This window comes from Bidens hawaiensis, unplaced genomic scaffold (assembly GCF_021521415.1).
Source record: "Bidens hawaiensis isolate Kalapana, Puna unplaced genomic scaffold, B.hawaiensis_p1.1 tig00015978_1, whole genome shotgun sequence".
Taxonomy (NCBI): Eukaryota; Viridiplantae; Streptophyta; class Magnoliopsida; order Asterales; family Asteraceae; genus Bidens; species Bidens hawaiensis.
In genome coordinates this window covers 27,971-37,880 of record NW_027492440.1, presented here as the reverse complement: position 1 = coordinate 37,880, position 9,910 = coordinate 27,971, and the positions used below count along the sequence as shown (strand labels likewise).

Below are 9,910 nucleotides of genomic sequence, written 5' to 3'. Positions count from 1 at the left end.
ACATCTCTTGTTAGTTGTATTATATAACTTGAGGTCAATTTGATTTGTATGTTATTATAGTTTTATCCATGAATTATGTTAGCTTGCAATCTAACTCGTATTAGAGTTGTAATTTCAAACCTTAGACACCACACGTCTCTTGTTATTTGTATTATATAACTTGAGTGCACAACTTTTGGCTATGGGAAATCAAAAGAGAACCAAGACCTAAGGTGTTCGGTTGGTGACCGGTAGCCATTTGGCTAAACACCCCTTGGGCCACGTTGCTCCGGTGAGTGAACCATTTGTGGGGTTTCATTCACAACATCTACAAGTTTTGCTAAAACTTTTAACACCTTTATATAATGTGTTATTTTTGTATTGTCATGCAAATTGATCTTTGTGGGAGTTCTTGATTAGATAAAAACTATTCATATGCCATTCTTTCTTCTACTCAAAATTGGCATCTCCTAATCTTGCTTAATGGCAAAAGATGTATAAAATATCGTTAAGCAAAATCTGGAGGATACAGCAACCAAAAGCAAGTTGTATCCTATATGGTTATCTGATCACGTTATATTACGTACATAATTTTGAATCATATACAATTATATTGATACGAAAAGTTTGATATGCTTGGCGTATTGGCTTTAGTGAAAAGCCAAGTAGAGTAATTTGCATGTGTCTGCTTTAGTAAGAGTAATGAAGAAGCTTGAAAAGCGTATTTGCAATAACAAGGGAAAGAGGTTCCTTTGGCAGTTTAGCTTTAAGTATCAGTTCGATGCTTTTCATGATTTTGGTGTTTGATTGGGCACATGCATTTGTTTCCTTATTTAGAGATCACGTTTGAACCTATTTATCAAAGGGGATTTCCTAGCCTAAATCAGTTAGTGTTACCGAAAGAAAGACAAAGAATCTAATGGTTTCCTTAATTCTGCGAGAAAGTAAAACAAGTTTATTAGAGTTGAGTTTAAAAGGCGTACAAAAAACTTGCTTTTAAAAGAAATAAAATAGGCAACTTATATGCATGTGCTAAATTCTCTAAAAGATGCGAGATCTAGGTGTAAATCGATTAATATCAATGCCAAATGCATAAATGAGAGGATTTCACATCTTGTTCAAGCTAGTACTATGAGTCCCTTTCTTTGTTCATGATTCAATATTTTAATGTGCTAAGCATAGAGAAATACACCAATTCATCCTGAACTCAGAAGTAATTCACGAGATCATGCACTCTTCTTTCTTAGATATAACGTTCGTCGTGATATGCAATGGCTAATATTTGCATGATGCTATTAGAATGCTTCAAAAGTAATAAATCATAACTAGTAATAACAAATAAAATTGTTAAATTAGTCGGAACTAAGAAATCTAAATTGGTTATCTTTAATTAAGATTGAGAACATATCAAAAGCTATTTCAATAGAGATCTGCTAAAATTGTTACGTCTGTAGCTGATAGTTAAAATTTTGCAAAAGAAAAAAATTGGTACTTCAAAATAGTCGTATTGAATTTGTAAGTGAAAGGAAGGACATAAGAGTCACTTCCACCCTAAAGAAAGATTATGATACTAAATCTCTAGTTTCCATAAACCATCATTGTGTGCGATGTTTAAGCTTCGAAAGCTGACCGACCGACATACATGACCTGTGAATATAACAAGAATGGGCATATAGTTAAACGACTTGGTGCTTACTGCAAATAAATTCATGTCATAAACAAATTAACACGATACTAAAGAAAGATTATGATACTAAATCTCTAGTTTCTATAAACCATCATCACGTACGACATTTAAACTTCGAAAGCTATCAGAACGATAGACATGACCCCAACATGATTGGACATGTAGTTAAATAACTCAGTGTTTACTGTAAATAAATTCATGTCATAAACAGATTAACACGATAACGACATATTAAACATATATGTATTGAAACAGATTCAACCGCTAAACTCAATTACGTCACATCCAACACGTTTACTTTTCATGTCAAATTGATTCCTATTACAACTATTTTAGATAAAATTTTATAATTTAATGGTTGATTGATAAAAAGAGAAAAACCGGTTAACAAATTACCGAAATCTTATCTAAGATGATTTAAAATGTGCAAATGTGAAAGCAAAGATTTAAAAAGTGGCAAACTAGTAATTTCACAAGCAACAAAATCATTCAAATTTTAACCTAATCATTCTCCACAAGATTAATATAAATATGTACATCCTAATCCTAGGTTAACACACTAACATTATATTTCATATTCTGCATAATAATCCGCCCTGTCACTGTCTTTGGTAAGTTATTATTCCATTTTTCTTTTCATATGGGATTTTGACTTTATGCCTCTGTCTATCATCTCATTTTTCATTAATTTATTCAAGAATATTATATGATTTGGTGTGTGACCCACATCAAATTAATAAAAAATAAGACAAACCCATCACTGTTGTTCACCAAATGTGTTCAAGTAGGGTTCTTTCACCTTTTTGTTTCCATCAATTATTGATTTTTCATTCTAGTTAGCCCCACATGATTCGATCGATTCGATTTTGTTTTATTTTTATTTTTTATTATTATTTTTTTTTTTGCGATTTGACAAGCACGATTTGCGTTCAAATGGGTTTTTTCTTAATCCCAAATCTGTATTTTTTTCAGTAATTTTTTGGATTATTATTGGGTTTATTTTTCAGTTTTTAATCTTACAATTTTTTTATTTTTTATTTTGGGGGTTTGACGGTTTTTGTTTTGATGGGTATGAATATAATGCTGATTTTGATTTGGGTAATATATTATCAGAGTCTAAATGGATTCTTGATAATATTATTTTCTGGTATGAATTTAGGGCAAATTCATATATGTTACCATTTTAAGATTTTGGCATTTTGTTTGTTTGGGACTGTGGGCCCCACTTGTTTGATCCTATGCATGTTGTTTTTGTGTCTTCAGTGAAGAAACATTTGGTGCAAGTTGAGGTGGTGACGTGGCAATGGCAGCTTCATCCTCTACAAATGATCCTATGCAGTATTATTTGTATCCACCACCAATTGCTCAATATGAAGATGTTATTGCTAGCCGTAATTTATTTTTGGATGTTCTTGGGAAGTTTCATGCTGCTATGGGGACCAAATTCAAGTAAGATTTTAGCTTTTGTTAAAACCTAGCTGTTATGTTTTTGAGTAAAGATTTGGATGTTTTTAAGGTTGTTTGGACATGTTTGTTGTAGGATTCCTGTTGTTGGTGGAAGGGATCTAGATTTGCATCGCCTATTTGTGGAAGTTACGGCTCGCGGAGGCATTAGAAAGGTACATAACCGTTAGTATTATACCTCGTACGCAGTGTTTGGATTTGCGTATCGGATCTGAAAGTTGAAAGTTGTCGTTTTGCGTATTTTATTTTATTTTTCGTGTTTTGATTTGGTCTTGTATTTTTATTTTTTAATTTAAAAAAAATAAATAATTGAAAAATGGTTTAGGGATGGGTGGGATTAAAAGGGTACATAACCGTTGTCTAATCCGGTGTTTGGATTCACGTTTTGGAACTAAAAAATTGTCGTTTTGCGTATTTTATGTTTTATATGCTAAGATTTAGTCTTGTGTATTTTTAAATTGATGAAATGTTTTTTTAATATATATTTAATATTAGTTTCTACATTTTAAAATTGATTTTGTAATTTAATATTACATTTTATCTATTTGAATTAATTAATTGAAAAATGGTTTCGGTATGGGTGGGATGAAAAAGATGGACGCATTAGGAAAATTTGGCAAATTAAGAAAATTTGATGTAAAGCTGACGTGGAGGAGAGAGAGTTACAGTATGGGTGACCCCAGCTGCCCGCACTTTTGGTTATATAATTATTTGATTAAAATTTCAGGTTCTTGAAGAGAAGAGATGGCGGGAAGTGACTAACTGTTTTACCTTTCCCCCGTCTGCTACAAATTCTTCTTTTATATTGAGGAAGTATTATCTGGCACTGGTTCATCATTTTGAACAAGTGTATTATTTTAAGGCTAAAGCATGGACTCCTATTCCTACTGGTTTGTGTTAATTCTAAACTGTTGATATTAATTTGTTATTGTGCGTTTTTTTATGTTTAACGTTGTATTTGTTTAGATGCTTGGCAGATTACTAAAACGACACCCCCCGCTTCAACATCGGGCACGGTGCTTGCGTTACCTGAAATTCCAGAGACCGCGTTGAAGAGGCAGAATATGATTACAGAAGAAGAGACTGCGTTGAAGAGGCAGAAGATGATTACAGAAGAAGAGACTGCGTTGAGTAAAGGTTATTTTCATCCTTAACACATATCACAATGACTTAGACTTTGACCAAATTTTGACTCAGGTGTGCTTTTTAATATCGAATTAGATTTTCTTTTTTCTGTAAAGTTTTAATAGTTAGGTTGTGGGTTGGCATATATAACCCATTTATGACCCGTTTAACCCGGTTTTTTACAACCCACCAACTCGACTAACACGCTTACAACTTGCTTATCACCCGTCAACCTGTTAACAGTTAAATGACCAAAATTGATAATTTGTTAAAAAAAGACATGTATTTAAAAGAAGGGTAATTTGGTAATTTGATATATACTGCTGATAATCCGTACTATTGCTGATTTCTAAATAACACTAAAAGGATTTTTGTTTATTCTTTATTTTTTTTTAACTTTCTTACCAATTATTAAAAACTGTTAAATTTAACACAATGCAGGTCCTCTACACCCATTAATCGGTTTACCCGTAACCGGTATCCTTGATGGAAAATTTGAAAGCGGGTATCTTTGTACCGTTACAATAGGCGGAGAACAGTTACAAGGCGTTCTGTATCAAGCCGTACAAAACCAAAACCCGTCATACAATATAATACCAAACCATGAGGGTCAAGTAACCATGGACACAACTCAAGGTTTAACCATGCTTAAGTCGAGGCGAAGACGCAGGAAGAAATCTGAAATTAGAAAGCGTGATCCTGCTCACCCGAAACCTAACCGAAGTGGTTATAATTTCTTTTTTGCTGAACATCACGCGAGGCTAAAGTCATTGCATACGGGCAAAGATCGAGCTGTTAGTAGGATGATTGGTGAAGAGTGGAGTAAGTTAACCGAGTCTGAAAAGGCGGTAAGTTAGAACTTTTGAATTTTTTTTTTAAAATAGTTAATAGTTAATGTGCAAGATTACAAAAGTTATAATTTTTACAATGATTTTCTGATTTTTAACCAGTTATCGATGAAATATAACTTGAATTGACCCATTTAAGTATACGGTTTCATACGTGGGATCTTTTCTTGTGTTAAATAAGTTAATTGTCAAAAGGTTTTAATTTAAATTTTTGTATATAAATGGTTAATGTGCAAGATTACAAAATTATATTATTCTGGTTAAATAATTAATTTTTTGTGTAAATAATTAATGTGCAGGATTACAAAGTTTTATTATTTCAATAGTTTTTAAATTTTTGACAAATGGATTTAAGAGGTTTTATGCATTTAAAAGTCTTTTTGTTACTTTTTGAATTGTTATAGATGAAATATAACTTGAAACGACCCGTTTAAGTAAACGGGTTGAAATGACTGTTTTTGCCTGTGTTAAATAGCTTAATTGCCAATAAGTTATATCTTGTTGTCTAAATAGTTAATGTGCCAGATTACAAAAGTATACTATTATGGTTACTGATTAATAGTTCTATTATATTTCAATAGTTTTCTAGTTTTTGACAACAGTGATTTAAGAGGTTTTATGCAACTAAATGTTCAATTATTAGTGGTCAAAAGGTTTTAATTGTTTGTCTAAACAATTAATGTGCAGTATTACAAGAGTATGCTATTTCTATTATTGGTTAAAGAGTTATATTATTTCCATAAATTTTCACTTTTTGACAAGGCATTTAAAAGGTTTTATGCATTTAAATGTCAAATAAGTTAATCATCTAAAAGTTTTAATTTCTTGTATTTAAATAATTAATGTGCAAGATTACAAGAGTATACTATCTCTATTATGATTACAAAGTTATATTATTTTTAATAGTATTCCATTTTTGACAAAGGGATTAAGGAGATTTTATAAATATAAGTTTTAAATACTTCATTTTCAAAAAGCTGTAATCTTTTTCTCTAAATAATTAATGTGCAAGTTTACAAAAGTATAATATTTTGATTATTTATTACAAAGTTATATTCTTTCAATAATTTTCCAATTTTTGACAAAGGGGTTTAAGAGGTTTTATGAATTTATAAATGTTCAATAATTTAATTAATTTTTTTGTATATATAGTCAATGTGCAATATTTTAAATGTATACTATTCTGGTTTAGTAATTAATTTTTGTATGAATAGTTAATGTGCAAGATTACAAAGTTATTTAATTTTAAATTTTCTAATTTTTGACGAAGGGTTGCAAAGGGTTTTAACCAATTAAATTTTTTTTGTATAAATAATTAATTTGTAATATTACAAAAGTTAGTATTTCAATGATTTTTTTTATTTTTGACAAAGTGGTTTGGGAGGTTTTAGAATTTAAAAGACTTTTTAACTTTATTTTCTACTTGTTGATCCGCTACAGATGAATATAACTTGAACCGACCTGTTTGAGAAAGCGTGTATGACCTTTGTATTGATTTTTTTTTATTTTGTAATTCAGGTTTACCAGGAAAAGGCGGTTAAAGATAAAGAAAGATACCGAAGTGAAATGGAGATCTATAAAGAGGGTGTTAAAAGAGGTCAAACTTTAACCACTTCAACTCCTTTACAACAACAATATCTTACAATGAGCTCAAATATGGAAGTCAACGGTGCAAATTCTCATAAAATTAACGAAAACGAGCCGAATTCTGAGTATTGTGACGATGATGACGAAAGCAGCTTTGAAGGTGACGGTGAGGAAACTTCAGGTAAGATCATTAATCTTGAAATGGGAGCTGAAAATGTTGACCAGGTGGGTCAACAAAAGTCAACCGCTGTTCTTGAGACTGAACCGCTAGTTTATGATAATGAGCTAGCGCGTATCCAATAGAATGATTCAAAGCAAGTTGAAAAGATTCCTGATATGAATGATGAGATTAAGACAAAGTCATCCAACCGTCAAGATCAAGATTTGGAAGTGTTTGATGAAAACGGGCCGTTGGTTAATAATGAAGGCATAAATTTGGAGAATTTAAGGTAAAAGATTGTTTCTTGATCAAGACCCAAGTTTTGATAGCAGTCATGAATGTTATGTTTTGGTTGGTTTCTTTAAAATCAGTTGTCTTTTTTTTTTTTGTTATTTTATTATGCGTTTTGTTATGTTTTCGTTGGTAAATTATGCATGCCGGTGGCAGTCTTTTTTCAGTCAGAAACACAATATTTTGGTATGAATTTTAATTTGGTCAAATTGGCTTGTTTTGTTGTTTATTCTGTCTATTAAGAATATGTAAAACCACATGACTTTTATTATTTAAGCATGTCAATGGAGGTCTTATAGATCTATAGGTTAGTGCTGTTAAGGGTCAAGCCATGATTAGTGAACAAATTGGATCATGGACCATTTCTTGGGTCATGGGTCAGATCAGGTCAATAGGTTGGATTTAGGTCTAACCCACTCTCCCGTCTAAGTTAGGCGCGTTGAATATGGGTAAATGTGAAGGAGCTAGCAACAGGAGTAAAGGTATTGACTGTTTTAACTTTAGTCAACCCATGTCAGGTCAATGCATCAGGGAAGGCGACGTGCAGCAATCCCATAAGGCGGCAAATCTGCCGCCTTATTTATTGGGTGGTGGTTATGCAAGATAAGGCTAGGAGATGATGGATACCAGCCTCCTGTTATTTACGACTTTTTTTAATTCTGTTTTATAAACTTGTATTATGAATTGGGTGAGTTGTTTAGTAAGTCCCTGCCTTAATTTTAGTAAGGACGTTTAGGCATGAGGAGACCACAGGTTTGGGCCCATTTGCGTCTGTGTAGCTAAGGAGCGAGCTGTACAAGTGGCGTAATTGAACTCAAAAAGCGTATGAAAACGCGGCTTAAGAAGTAGTGAGGTGCATGCCTCATGTACATGTCGACTTTTTGTGTATCGGAATGTCATACAACCTTTTTAGGTTTTACATGTTGTAATTTATTATTTATTTAATTATTTTATTAACTTATTTTCCCAAGTATGTAAGACTGCTGTCCAACCAGCTGGGCTAGCCCAGTTGGCCAGGCAAAGGATGGGAAGACAAGGGGAGACCCGGGTTCGATCCTTGATGCCGACCGAATTTTCCCTGATGCATAAAGCCTGTCGTGTCTTCGGGCGGGATGAGCGGGGGTTTTACCGGGAATGCCAAATGATCCTTAGGTTCCAGCGTGGATCCCGATAATGTCAACATAGTCTGGACCGAAAGTGATGGGACCGTGAATACGATCACGTTATCACTTAACTGAGAATGTCGCCGTTCAAAAAAATGTAAGGCTGCTGCCCACTTTCACAAGTGGGTCCTAATTCTTGCTCCAGAAGATGCTTAAAGTCTTAAACGTAAAAGTGGGCCCATAAAAATCCTCAAGTTGGAACTGAATATGACAATATAAAAATCCAATATTTTAATTAAATAAAAGTCAAACCATTTTTTTGTTTTCATCAACCACTTAGCATACCAATACAAAAACCTGAAATCAATTGAATACACAAAAAATTAAAAGAAGAAAAAAAAAAAGCAAAAATGCAACAGCTTTGCAAAATAAAATAATTGCTAATTTGAGGTGCTAAACAGGTTGTGTTTGCATGCTAGCAAGTCATACCTGACCTGTCATCCGTTTAGCTAACCATGCTTACGGGTTCGTCTTTTCCTGGAAATAACCTGAACTCGTGTGACCTTGAAACTGACGTGAACTTGTTTGGTTACGAATCGGTAACTAGAAGAGCATCCCAAATCATATCCATATCCAAAGATGGCATTCGACTCAACCGAACCCCTTCAACACCATCCGACTCCCCCGCTTCAATCGGTTTCTTATCCTGATTTTGAAATTCACAACCCGCACAATTACCGGTTACTAAACTTCCCAATAGCCCTATTTCCGGACCCGGGGGTGACACAACATTACCCTTATTATTGTTACTTGATAAAGCTTGCAACTTTGCTTCAAGAAGAGCTTTAGTGTGGCCATTTACCGAATTACCCTTCAGCTGGTTCTTCATATCTGGAAAGTTTAGATGCGCATAATCACCCCTTAGCAAATACGCAGCCGTGTCGTATGCAAATGCGGCTTCTTCGGCTGTTTCAAACGTTCCGAGCCACACGCGGGTCCGGTTTCTTGGTAACCGGATTTCCGCAACCCATTTCCCCCAGTGTCTTTGTCTTACCCCTCTAAACAACTTCCTTGGTGAACAAATAGAAGTCTTTCCAAGGGTAGTATCGACATTTCGCCACCTAGTATGCTTCATTGGCTGACTTTTCATTGTCCCCGGCTGGTAACCACCCGAGCCTTTCGACGGGTGGTTCACCAAGTTTTGACTGGGCCCAAACCAACCCGGCCCCGGCTGCACACCGGTTAGACCCTCGGGTTGGTTTGGTTGCATATTTCCTGTTTCTTGAAAATAAGGAAAGTTTACCATATTAGGAAACTGATGATTCTCCATTGATGCATTAGAATGACACAAAACAAGGGTTTTTAATGATCAACAAATGTACCACCAGATGTAACTAGAACCTTGTAGATCAATTAGATATTGACAGCTCATCACATAGCAATGTGTATATTCTTCCCTGATGGTGAGGTTACTAAGGGTTTATGAGTTTATTAGTGGTGAACATGTGATGCCTAATGTTGCTTTTTGTTTTTGTGATAATTATTGAGCTTGTTGATTGGTTAGCCAGTAAGAATGAGATTAAGAATGTGATTAGGAGATAATATAAGATAATGTTGATTGTCTTTTGGTATCAAAATAAAAAGGACCACTGGCACATGTTTACAG

The 9,910-nt window shown here is 33.7% G+C and overlaps 2 pseudogenes across 1 annotated transcript; one reads left to right on the top strand and one right to left on the bottom strand.

Annotated features, from left to right (window-relative positions):
• The first annotated feature begins 2,897 nt into the window (after positions 1 to 2,897).
• LOC143550244 (high mobility group B protein 15-like) lies at positions 2,898 to 7,220 on the top strand (annotated as a pseudogene). Its single transcript, XR_013138291.1, has 7 exons — positions 2,898 to 3,115; positions 3,207 to 3,285; positions 3,858 to 4,020; positions 4,097 to 4,141; positions 4,205 to 4,267; positions 4,697 to 5,103; positions 6,622 to 7,220. The product of XR_013138291.1 is annotated as a high mobility group B protein 15-like (transcript).
• A 1,574-nt stretch (positions 7,221 to 8,794) lies between these two features.
• Positions 8,795 to 9,574, bottom strand: LOC143550261 (ethylene-responsive transcription factor ERF062 pseudogene; annotated as a pseudogene).
• Between the last annotated feature and the right edge of the window lie 336 nt (positions 9,575 to 9,910).